This window comes from Suricata suricatta, chromosome 14, assembly GCF_006229205.1.
Source record: "Suricata suricatta isolate VVHF042 chromosome 14, meerkat_22Aug2017_6uvM2_HiC, whole genome shotgun sequence".
In the NCBI taxonomy this organism is placed as follows: domain Eukaryota; kingdom Metazoa; phylum Chordata; class Mammalia; order Carnivora; family Herpestidae; genus Suricata; species Suricata suricatta.
This window is the reverse complement of record NC_043713.1, coordinates 3,829,664-3,840,362: the sequence shown is the minus strand read 5'-3', so window position 1 is coordinate 3,840,362 and position 10,699 is coordinate 3,829,664. Positions and strand designations below refer to the sequence as shown.

The following is a 10,699-nucleotide window of genomic DNA, read 5'->3' as shown; positions in this document are numbered from 1 at the left end:
CCAAGGTTATTTATTATTTTTAGAAAATTTCCTTTTATACTTTACTGACTTAAACTGACAATTTATTAAGGTACACATGGAGATAAGTATATATTTTCCACCAAAGATACCTTGTCAGCATCTGGGAAATATTTCTCAATTAAGTGGGTAATTTAGATGTCCCGTGGTTGCTTCATGACAAATGTTTTCTTTCTGAAATGGGTATTTCCGAAGTCGAGCTTGATGAATTTTCCTGGTGAAAGTTAACAAAGTTGTCAGTGGTCTAGAATGTCGGGTTCTCGGATCCTCATTTGTCTGTTGAAGTTTCCCACTCACTTTGCTGGGGGCGGTATGTGGACCTAGCTGGAGCTAAGCGTCCTGGCTTGTCCCCAGGGGTAGCAGTCCCTCCTTCCAGGCTCCTGCCTTTGTCTGGTTCCGGGGCCTCTGAGAAGCAGGGCAGCCCCGCCCCCGCCCCCACTGGGAGCCCAGAAGCCCCTGGAGGGTCTGGGTCCTGCACTCGGTCTGGTTGTTCCCGTGCTGTCCCCAGTGCCTGTCCCTCCTTCCCTTCGGAACGTGTGGACACGTGCACCCCTAAGCCTGCACTGTTGCAAGAGGGCCGCGTTCCTTCACTGTGTTGTCTCTGTCTTCTTCCTAGTTTTCGTGGTAATGACTGACATTTAGGGATGTTTTAAGAAGTAACCTTGTAAAAGTTGTATCTTTGTTAATAAGACAGTTCACAGGTTGCTGCTCGTGAAAATAGGTCAAGCCTTCCTTGTGAGACTCGGGAGTGTTTCTCTCTGGTCTCTCTCCCAGAAAAGGTTGTGCCTTTCTGAAACAACTAGTCATTTTGGACTCATGAACCCGCAAATCCTGTAGTAATTGAGCTTTCTTCCTCGTGTTTACCGCTGGGAAGCTCTGGGGTGGAGTCGCCGTCCACTCCTGACAGTGGAACAGGCTCTGTGGTCTGTGTTTTATTTACTCCTGTCACTTCATGCTTCATTGTTTTCTCCCGTCTGGCAAATTCCCGTTGTATGGAAGCAGTATGTTCTAACCACCTCACATAAATCAGTGCTCACATAATTCCAGGGAAGTTTTGCAATGGGAACTTCTGTAAAGCAGGGTCAGTACTGGTGACTCTGTACGCCTTCAGCTGTTTGGTTTGGGGCTCACGCCTTCAGCGTTGTGCCGTCCTATTAGACATTTTTAAAACTGTTGTCGCCCTGTGGTGGGAAAACTTAATGTACTTCCTTGCACTGCTTCAAATGGTGCTTCTTGTTTCTCAAGATTATTTGTTATTTTAAAGACTGCTCCTAAAGTTTGCTGAGCAGTTAGGACAGGGAAAGGACGGATGCCTTTATACCAAGACATCCTCTCCAGTTCAGTCAGGAAGGAGTGCTGCTTTTAGTGCATCGTGGTCATGTGATCGTACTCCATCATAGCTCAGCGTGGTCATGTGATCGCACACAGTCATAGTGCAGCGTGGTCATGTGATCATACACAGTCATAGCGCAGCGTGGTCATGTGATCGCACACAGTCATAGTGCAGCGTGGTCATGTGATCATACACAGTCATAGCGCAGCGTGGTTATGTGATCACACACAGTCATAGTGCAGTGCGGTCATGTGATCATACACAGTCACAGTGCAGTGCGGTCATGTGATCACACACAGTCACAATGCAGTGTGGTCATGTGATCACACACAGTCATAGTGCAGCATGGTCATGTGATCACACACAGTCACAATGCAGTGTGGTCATGTGATCGTACACAGTCACAGTGCGGCGTGGTCATGTGATCACACACAGTCACAATGCAGTGTGGTCATGTGATCGTGCTCAGTCACAGTGCAGCATGGTCATGTGATCGTACACAGTCTTAGTGCAGTGTGGTCATGGTGCTCGTGCGTCCTCCTAGTGCAGGGTGGTCATATGGCTCAAATACCATATTCACCACTTCAAGAGAAAGTCTCATGTTGGTAGCAGGGGAATTCTAAGTGTTAGTGGTATATATATTTGTTACAGAAATGTAAGATTGTTTTCTACTTTTTCTAAACTTTATTCTTTAATTTTAAGCCAGCATTTTATTGAGCATTCATTTCTGTATTTAATTCCTGGGCATTTAAAAGTCACGAATATTATATGATTCTGTTTTTAGAAGAGACTGGATTTTATTCAGTTGTTTATAATAATGTACAAAGAAAGAGAAGAGCTACCCAATGATACAGAAGAAGGTTTTAGGGGAGGAAGAAATCTTGCGTAAGTGTTATCACAGGGAAGGTGATAATGGCATCTCTTTTATTTATTGGCTTATTCTTTCTTATTAATCTTATTTCTTTTGAGAGAGAGAGATAGCATAAGTGGGGGAGGGGCAGAGAGGTGGGGAGAGAGAGAGAATCCCAAGCAGGCATCACAGTTTACGGGCAGAACCTGACATGGAGCTTGATCTCACAAATAGTGAGATCATGACATGAGCTGAAACCAAAGTTGGGTGCTCAACCGACTGAGCCCCCCCCAGGCACCCCTGTTGGCCTGTTCTTCCTGTAAACATTTACTACCCCAGTTCCTACTGTGTTTTAAAATTGAGATGGTTTTGGCATTTGAAGATGATACAGCTTCTGTTCTTACACCTCTCAGATTTGGGGCTGGTGGGCCGAGGGGCAGCTTACAGAGAGAATACAAACATAAAGGTAAGAGAGAGTTCTGTTAGGGGTGAGACACTGATGGACAGACAGTTGGGTGCTATCCAGGGAGTGTCTGGGAGGTGTGGTTTTAGGATGGATGGTCAGGAAAGACCTTTCTGCAGGCCTGCATTTTAAGTGTAATGCGGACTGAGAGCCTTCCCAGCAGAGCAGAGCCAGAGGCCCTCTGTGAGGTGTGTGTGACCTTCACATGTCCTGCTTCCACGAGCCTGGAGTGACGTTGGGCATAGGGTTGGGAGAGAGTGGTATGAGATGGAACACTGAGTCCACAGACGGCATCGTTGAGGAAATGGTCACCAGTCGGAGGGTTTCATTTGAATGGGTTATGGGAGGAGTTAGGATGAGCCTGCGAAGCGGGCTTGGAATCAGCCTGAAGAGAACCTTGAACCCGGTGCCAGTGACCTTTCACTCTGTAAGTAAGAGGAGGGCAGCAGAGTTAGAACCCTTGGCATTGTTCATCTGTCGGCGTGGCCTTCAGACACCAGGGAGAGACCGCCGGCAGGCGGGTTGGCGCTGTCACAGCGACGTGCGTCCGCGAGCCCGTCTCCTTCCCTGGCTCGCTGCCCGGGCCCGTCTCTCATTCCAGCCCCAGCGTCCTTCTCCCGATCCTGCTGCAGAGACAGCCTGCAAATCAGCCTCTGAGCCACCCGTTTTATCTTGTTAGACACATCCTTTCCTCAACTCGGTGCCCGTTTTCTTCCTTTCTCCGTCCTTGGCCTCCTCCCCCGCACACGCACACTCACACTGCACCCCTCTCTCCTGCTTGCCAGTCCAGACATCTCCGGCTTCCACTCTCAGCCCGAGGCCCTGGTCCTTTATCAGTCCCTTTCTTGTTCATCCCGTATCTAACTGGTCTGGTTTTAAATCCTCTTTCTGCGGAACGTTGGTGAATAATGGATAGACGTGTGTATGGTTACAAATTCCTCTATCCCACTGCTTCCAGCTCCCAAGAAGGAAACCCAAAAGACTATAATAATACTGTATACATTATAATTATGTCAGCTAGTAGTACTGTTTTAGTGAGTTATTAGACCAGAGATGTATGGTTTAGTACTGAGAATCTGTATTTTATTCTATTGTCTCCTCTCTTATTCCTATATTGAAATAAGACAATTGAATTCTCTGGTGATAGTGAACTATCTATACCTTTTATAGCATGAATTTTCGAATTACTTTGCATGTAATAATACATTGTTGTTTAATGTGACAAAATAATTTTTAAGGGATTTTTTTTTGCTATGCTGTAGTAATTCACTCAGATCTTGGATATAAGCATATCTGATGTTATAACTTTTTTTAAGGTCAGTGAATAAGTGATTCCAAATACGATTGATCAAATATGTTAAATGTTCAGAATATAGGTGTTTTTCCCTGGCAGGCATCCAGAATATTTTTGGCCATTCTCTTCTTTTATTTCACTTAAATTACTTTTAGAACACTGGGGCTTATACATCTGGACTCTGACTAAAATATGCCTTAAGCTCTTATCTTTAATTCCCAGTCAGTGCCAGAATTAAAAAGAACAAAGGCCTATATGTTCACTGCAGCCTTCAATTATGCTTAATTACCAACTTTTACACAGTTTCATTATACAGTACTGACTTTTTGTGAGAGGCTCTTTATATTCATGATGTCTTGGTAGTTGCTTATAAAAGTCCAAGATTAAAATTTTTCCTGAGGAGTTTTCAGGAAACTTAGAACCTTTCTGAAGTAACTTTTATAAAGTCGGATCAAAGCAAATTTGATCATCCATTTTAGCAGATGAGAAACAAGGTGTTTACATTTCATTATGCTATGGACTCTGCTAGGGGAAATCAGGGGTTTACATAAGGTGTTCTCTAAGATGATTCTAAGATATTTCTTGGTCCTGGGGTCACTTGTACAATCAGTTGCGAGCTTAAAGCAAAGGGCGTCTCCGCTGGTTTCTGGTTCTCTGGCGCTTAGTGCTCCCGGGAGGAACACGCAGCCGCGATGCACCGTGCGAGCTGCCGGCCCTGTGGCAATGCCGGTGCTCCGCCAGCGCACGCCCTTCCCGGCAGCCAGTTCTTCTCCCCCTTTCAGAAGAATCCTGATGTCCCTTTGATGCTTATTAAAATGTTAGCGCCTCCTCTGATTGAATCATATAAATGATCACATAGGTTGAAAACCATCAAAGATTAGTACTTTCCTGTAAGTCAACCTAATTTTATTTTGAGTTGTTTCTAGCATATGATCCCGATGTAGAGAACTGCTTTTCAGAGACAGAGTCATTTCCGTTGAGTTTCAATGTAATTCCAGGTTTTTCTTGTTTTATGGGTGATTTCCAGCATGGTGTAGTAATGGACATGGTAGAGGAGTTGGGTCGAGACAACAAGAAAAACTCATCACGCTGTGTGCGGTGCCCCTGCCCGCTGTCCTCGCCGTCCTCTGGCCGCGCACGGTCTGCTCACACAGGGTCCAGACTTTGTCTTGCCGCGCGCGCTCCCGTGCGTTTTCATTCCCATAGTCACTTCTTCCCACCGAGGCCAGTGTGCTACTTAACACATTCTACTGTGTTTTCCTTTTAAAATAGACAGTGTGGGCCCTCGTTCCACAGTAGACGACTCCTTGAGGGCCTGGCTGGTGGCTGGCTTTCTCTGTCCTCTTTTCAGGGGCGATTGATACTCAGTGAATGTTGATGGATTTAAGACACTAAAATCTTCACTGAAATCTTTCTTTTTGCAAGATGGTTCTTTTCTGGTCTAATCCATGATTTATAATCACACTATGAAGAAGGTATCGCAGATGAACAGAGTTTCTGTTACTGTAGATGGTCCTGCCTTTTAGTGGAACCAAGCTCAAGTGCATTCATCTGAGTCAGTGTGACTTTCTCACCTTCTCATCTGTGATGCTGAGGATGACACCTGTTCTCAGTTGTCAGGGTTGTGGCGAAGTGAGCGCAAATTTATAGTTCTACTAGTATAAAAGATCACAGTCTATGTATGCATAGCGTTTTATAATTTAAAAAGTGCTTGTTTTTAGATGAAAACTGGCTTTCAGTTGCCATTGTTTAAATAATATCTGTGCCCCCCTTACCCGTGCTGATCTGGTTGAGCCCACGATTATGGGAAATAGCAGATTCAGCAGAACATACATATGGAAGTTTGTATTTAAAATAAACTCAACGTTGTTTGCAAGTTAATTGCAACTGATAACCCTCTTCTTCATTCTCACAGCACTGTAGCGCGCAAAATGTCTTTGTCTCATTTCATGTTTATAAATTGCGTGATACCGTATGATATATATTGGCAAATAGGAAGTGGCAGGCTTACTGCTCAGTATCTGGTTTTTCACGTTTATGGTTTGGTTTTTTAAAAAATACATTGTGTAATGATTGCCGGATGTTTGAGGGCGCGGAACAGTGTTAACAAAGGAATTAGCCCAATGCTTGTTACTCTTTCTTGTAATGATGACAGTATATGAACCTATTTCAAAGCTTCCGTGAACTTTTGAGTTCTGTTTTTTGTTTACACAGCAAACGTAATGTACATAGAATACAGCTGTGTCACACCCAACAAAGAGTGGAGCTGCTCCACCTGAACCTGGCGGAGGGTCCCGAAGAGCACGCCAGGGACGGGCGCCTTCTCCGCATCTCAGGGAAGCTGCGGGCTCCTCCGCACAGCGCACATCTTGTGCACGGAGCCCTTGTGCCGTAGTCATTGACTTCCAGATCTCCCACTCGTGGTACAGGTGATGTGCCTGTGGCCAGACATAATTTAAATTCCTCCAGACCTTCTGGGTGGACTCGGACATGCTCCCTGGGTCAGAGCCCCTCGCTCCGCTGCCGGAGCGCAGCCTGCCCGCCTCGGCCCTGCTTGGTCTGCCGTGTTCTTCCTGCCCTCGGCCTCCGGTGCCGCTCAGGAAGTGGTTAAAACCAAAGCAGTGTAATCAGGTGGTTCAACTGCTGGAGCTGGTGATGGAAATAAGGAGAGAATGACAAAAAAATCTGAGGAGGTAATCATTCACAGCTGGAAATCCGAGGTCGGGATACATTAAAATCTGGAATGCAGCGTTCTAGTTCCCCGGTATGGTGGTGAATCCACAGATGTTCGTCATGTTGTCGAATGTGTAAATCAGATGAGGTGGGGCCACTAATGGGCCTCCAATAATCAAAGATTGCTTCTGGCCCAGTTCTGTGCCCCAAAGTCTTTTCGGTGCGACGGTCACCTCCCACATTCAGATGACGCACCCCATGTGCTTGGTGTGCAGCGAAGAAGAGGGGTGTGAAAGTTTTTAGTCGTCCGGCCAGTCGCGAAGGAGGCAGCTTTGGGGAGCGCTGGAGTGACGGCTCTCTGACGGGCAGTGCTGCAGTGCAAACCGTCGGCCGTTCAACCAAAACGGTGTGTGTTAGAAAATCCTCACTCTTTAAAAATTTGCCTGGGATATCAGGGTGGGCTGTTAATTTATGTGGCTGTTTAGCTCACTTTTATTATGAACTTCCTTTTGGAAATCTTAGTGTTTTCCCTTGCATGGCGTGAGGCCGACAGTGGAGGGACCCTCTGTCATTCGTGTCCTCGAGAAGCGGCTTCCTCAGAGCGCCCAGCTCTTCGAGGAGGGTCCTGAAGCCCACGCATGGCCCCCTCAGACGCCGGGTCCCGGCAGCCGTGCCGGACCTCGCTTGTTAGGAGGCCTGACTGGCCTGCAGCCATGTCTGGGAACCACGGCTGGGTGAGCTCTGTCCCGGGAGACGGAAGGGTTTGCACCCAGCGACGGAAATTTCGAATTTCATCAGACACCGCTCCCTCCTCCATCGCCCCAGTTTCACCTGCAGGGCTCTGCTTTACTGTTGTTTTTCTCGTGGTGTAACTCCAGTTCCATCAGCCCGTCCTGCCGTCCATGCTGCTGAGGCCCCACCCGCATGGCCAGAGTGCTTTGCTCTGCTGGGACAGTTTGCTTCCACCAGCTGCTTGGTGGCCGGTGCCCTGTGTTCACACGCTGTCTCCTGGGGGACGCGGTCCTTCCTCATTGTTTTGGTTGTGGAGACTCAGGGTGATGCTACTACAGCAAAGATGTTCTGGACTGGAGTGTGGGGTTAATTTCTTTTCCTTATTGAAAGGATTCATAGCTTTATTAATGATTTTAGACTGTATTTATTGAATCACTAAGATTCTAAAAGGGTCACTTAATTTTTTTAAAAATAATTTACCAGCCTTTATGAAGGAAGGTATATTCTGTAGGGCTCTCTAACGGCCTCACTTCTAATGCCTTACAAGTGTCAGTGGGTTGCTACATTTAATTGACCCTGACACCAGAGAGCTTATTGCAGGAGAGCACAGATTTTTGGATTTCAATAATTTTTTAAAGGTATTTTCTAAAATAATGATGGTACTTCTATTTTTATTGAGTTATAAAGGACATATAACATTTATTAGTTTCAGGTATACAAATAATGATTCAATATATGTATATGTTGTAAAATGATTACCACAATAAGTCCAGTTAATACCTGTCACCACACGTTTCAAAATTATTTTCCTGTGATGAGAACCTATAAAATTTACTCTCCTAGCAACTTTTATACATACAATATAGTATTATTAACTACTGTCAACATACTCCACATTACACCCCCAGAGCTTCTTTATTTTAAAAATTGGAAATTTGACCTTCTGACCTTCACCCATTTTGTCCATTTTATCTCCCCATGTCTGGCAACCACCAATCTATTGTCTGTATCTATGAGTTCAATTGCTTGTTTGCTTTCTCTTAGGTTCACATATATGTTTGTCTGGATTTCAATAATTTTAAACATTTTTATTTTTGAGAGGCAGAGAGAGAGCACACAAGCAAGCACAAGTGGGGGACATGGGTAGAGAGAGAGAGAGAGAGACACAGAATCCAAAGATGGCCCCAGGCCCCAAGCTCTCAGCGCAGAGGCTGATGTGGGGCTAGAACCCATGAACCATGAGATCCTGACCTGAGCTGAAGTCAGATGATCAATCACCTGAGCCACCCCAGCGCCCCAATTTGTGGATTAAAGGGAACTTTTACATTTCACAGATGTGAAAACAGTTTCAGGAACCCTTGCTTAAAGATCATCTAGTTGTTCAGAATGTTGGCAAATTCAAAAGTGGTCTGTACCCACAGATTTCGTAAGTTTCATCGCGTCCTTTGGTGAAGAACCGGGGCTCCGGGGCTCCGGGGCTGCTCTGCTCTGCTCTCCATGGCTGACCTTGATCTTGTTGCACATAATGCTTCATAGCTGCTCCGCACTTTTACTCTTAGTAACTGCTGGTAAGTTATGTGCACCCTAGTGTATTTGTGGAATGTAATTTCCCCCCTTTTAAGTTGCTTATTCATAAAATAGAATATATAAGAAATGGAAATGTCCCAGTGTATTTGTTTAAATGAGCAAGACATGTTTGTTTTTTAGTATGAGGCTTATTGCTGTAAAACTTTTACAGTGACGCTATTTACGGAAATTATAGGCTTACTTTGTTTCTTTCAATGAAGGCATCATTAATGTTAGCATTTCTTGCAATATAAAACAAGATTTTTCTTGAGAATATTGCACAATGAAAAGGTCTGTCAACTGAGCAAAGATGGAGCACTCTTCACTTAGCAGGAGGAGAGGTGTATGGGTGCACGTTAGACTGTGGGGCTGACGGCAAGGGGGACGTGTCGTGTGACACATGTTTGAGGCCAACGAGTGCAGCCTTCTTTTGCGTGATCAGTCACACCGTCGTGGACGGTTCCTTGTTATTCTATACTGATTTTCAAGGTAACATTGCATTTAATTATTTCATATTAATATGTCAGAAACCTTTTTATGGAAGAAACTGCCCGTCTGTTGATATCTGAGCTCTAAAAACAGTGCCTGCTTAGAATTACTTCATTATTATGAATTTTATCATAGTTAAAATATTACGGTACTCGGTATGTTAGTTCTTTCTGTAGCAAGAATATCTTTCTACATAAAATCAGTAGCTAGTTTTGCCACAGATTTTCCCTTGTTTTTTTTTGAGGTCTAATTGGTATGCATTATGTATGTTTGAGACGTACAACTTTATGACTTGACATCTATGTACGCCGTAGAGTGACCACCACCGTCAGTCTAGATGCCGTTTGTCACCTGTGTCCAGAGACCCCCATCACCCATTTCACCCCCCACGCCCCTTCACTCTAGTGACACTAGTCTCTTCTCTGTGTCTATGAGTTTGTTTTTGTCTTATTTTTTAGATTACACAGACGAGTGAAATCATACAATATTTATCTGTTCGCATTTTACTTGTTTCACATAGTGTAATGCCCTAAACGTCTACCCTGTTGTCACAGTTGTCAGGGCTTCTTCCTTATGGCTGAGTAGTATTCCTGTATGAGTGTGTGTGTGTGTGTGTGTGTGTGTGTGTGTGTGTGTGTGTTTCCTGGTATCACATCTTTGTCCATTCATCCATTCAGTGAACACTTAGGTTGTTTTTATAATTGGGATATTGCAAATAATGCCGCTATCAACATAGAGGTGCATATATCTCTCTGAATTATTGTTTTTATGTCCTTTGGATAAACCACCTATAAGTGGAGTAACTGGACTATATAGTAGATTTTAAGACCTAAAGTCACAAAGCTCCTACAAGAAGATGTAAGGTAGTAAGCCTCTTGATGTTGGTCTTAGCAATGTGTGTGTTTTTTTTAATGTGATTCCAAAGGCAAGGGAAACAAAATGGGACTACATCAAACTAGAAGGCATCTGCATAGTCCAAGAAACCATCAACAAAATGAAAAGACAGCTTACTGAACAGGAGAAATTACTTGCAAATTCTATGTCCAATAAGGGATGACTGTCCAAAATATATAAAAAACACTTCTATGACAACAACTAAACAACCCGACTAAAATGTGGACAGAAGACTTCCATTGTTTTCATTTTTCCAAAGAAGACGTACAGATGGCCGACAGACACATGAGAAGATGTTCATCGTGACTCACCATCGGGAAAATGCAGACGTAAACCACGATGACCTCTCCCCTCATACCCGATAGAAGGCTGTTATCAGAAATGAAA

At 44.4% G+C, this 10,699-nt stretch overlaps 1 protein-coding gene and 2 long non-coding RNA genes across 11 annotated transcripts in view; 2 read left to right on the top strand and 1 right to left on the bottom strand.

Annotated features, from left to right (window-relative positions):
• The window catches only part of ZNF407 (zinc finger protein 407), a 473,145-nt gene that overhangs the window by 164,291 nt on the left and 298,155 nt on the right, over positions 1 to 10,699 (top strand). The gene's annotated exons all lie outside the window — the stretch shown is intronic.
• LOC115277554 lies at positions 41 to 1,339 on the bottom strand. The gene is made up of 2 exons (XR_003902412.1): positions 680 to 1,339; positions 41 to 232 (listed from the first exon to the last, which is right to left on the bottom strand). It is a non-coding gene; the product is annotated as an uncharacterized LOC115277554 (long non-coding RNA).
• The window catches only part of LOC115277555, a 56,882-nt gene continuing 48,348 nt past the window's right edge, over positions 2,166 to 10,699 (top strand). Inside the window, exons 1-3 of the long non-coding RNA XR_003902413.1 lie at positions 2,166 to 2,236; positions 2,615 to 2,667; positions 3,078 to 3,091. This is a non-coding gene — a long non-coding RNA (uncharacterized LOC115277555). The remainder of the gene's footprint in view (positions 2,237 to 2,614; positions 2,668 to 3,077; positions 3,092 to 10,699) is intronic.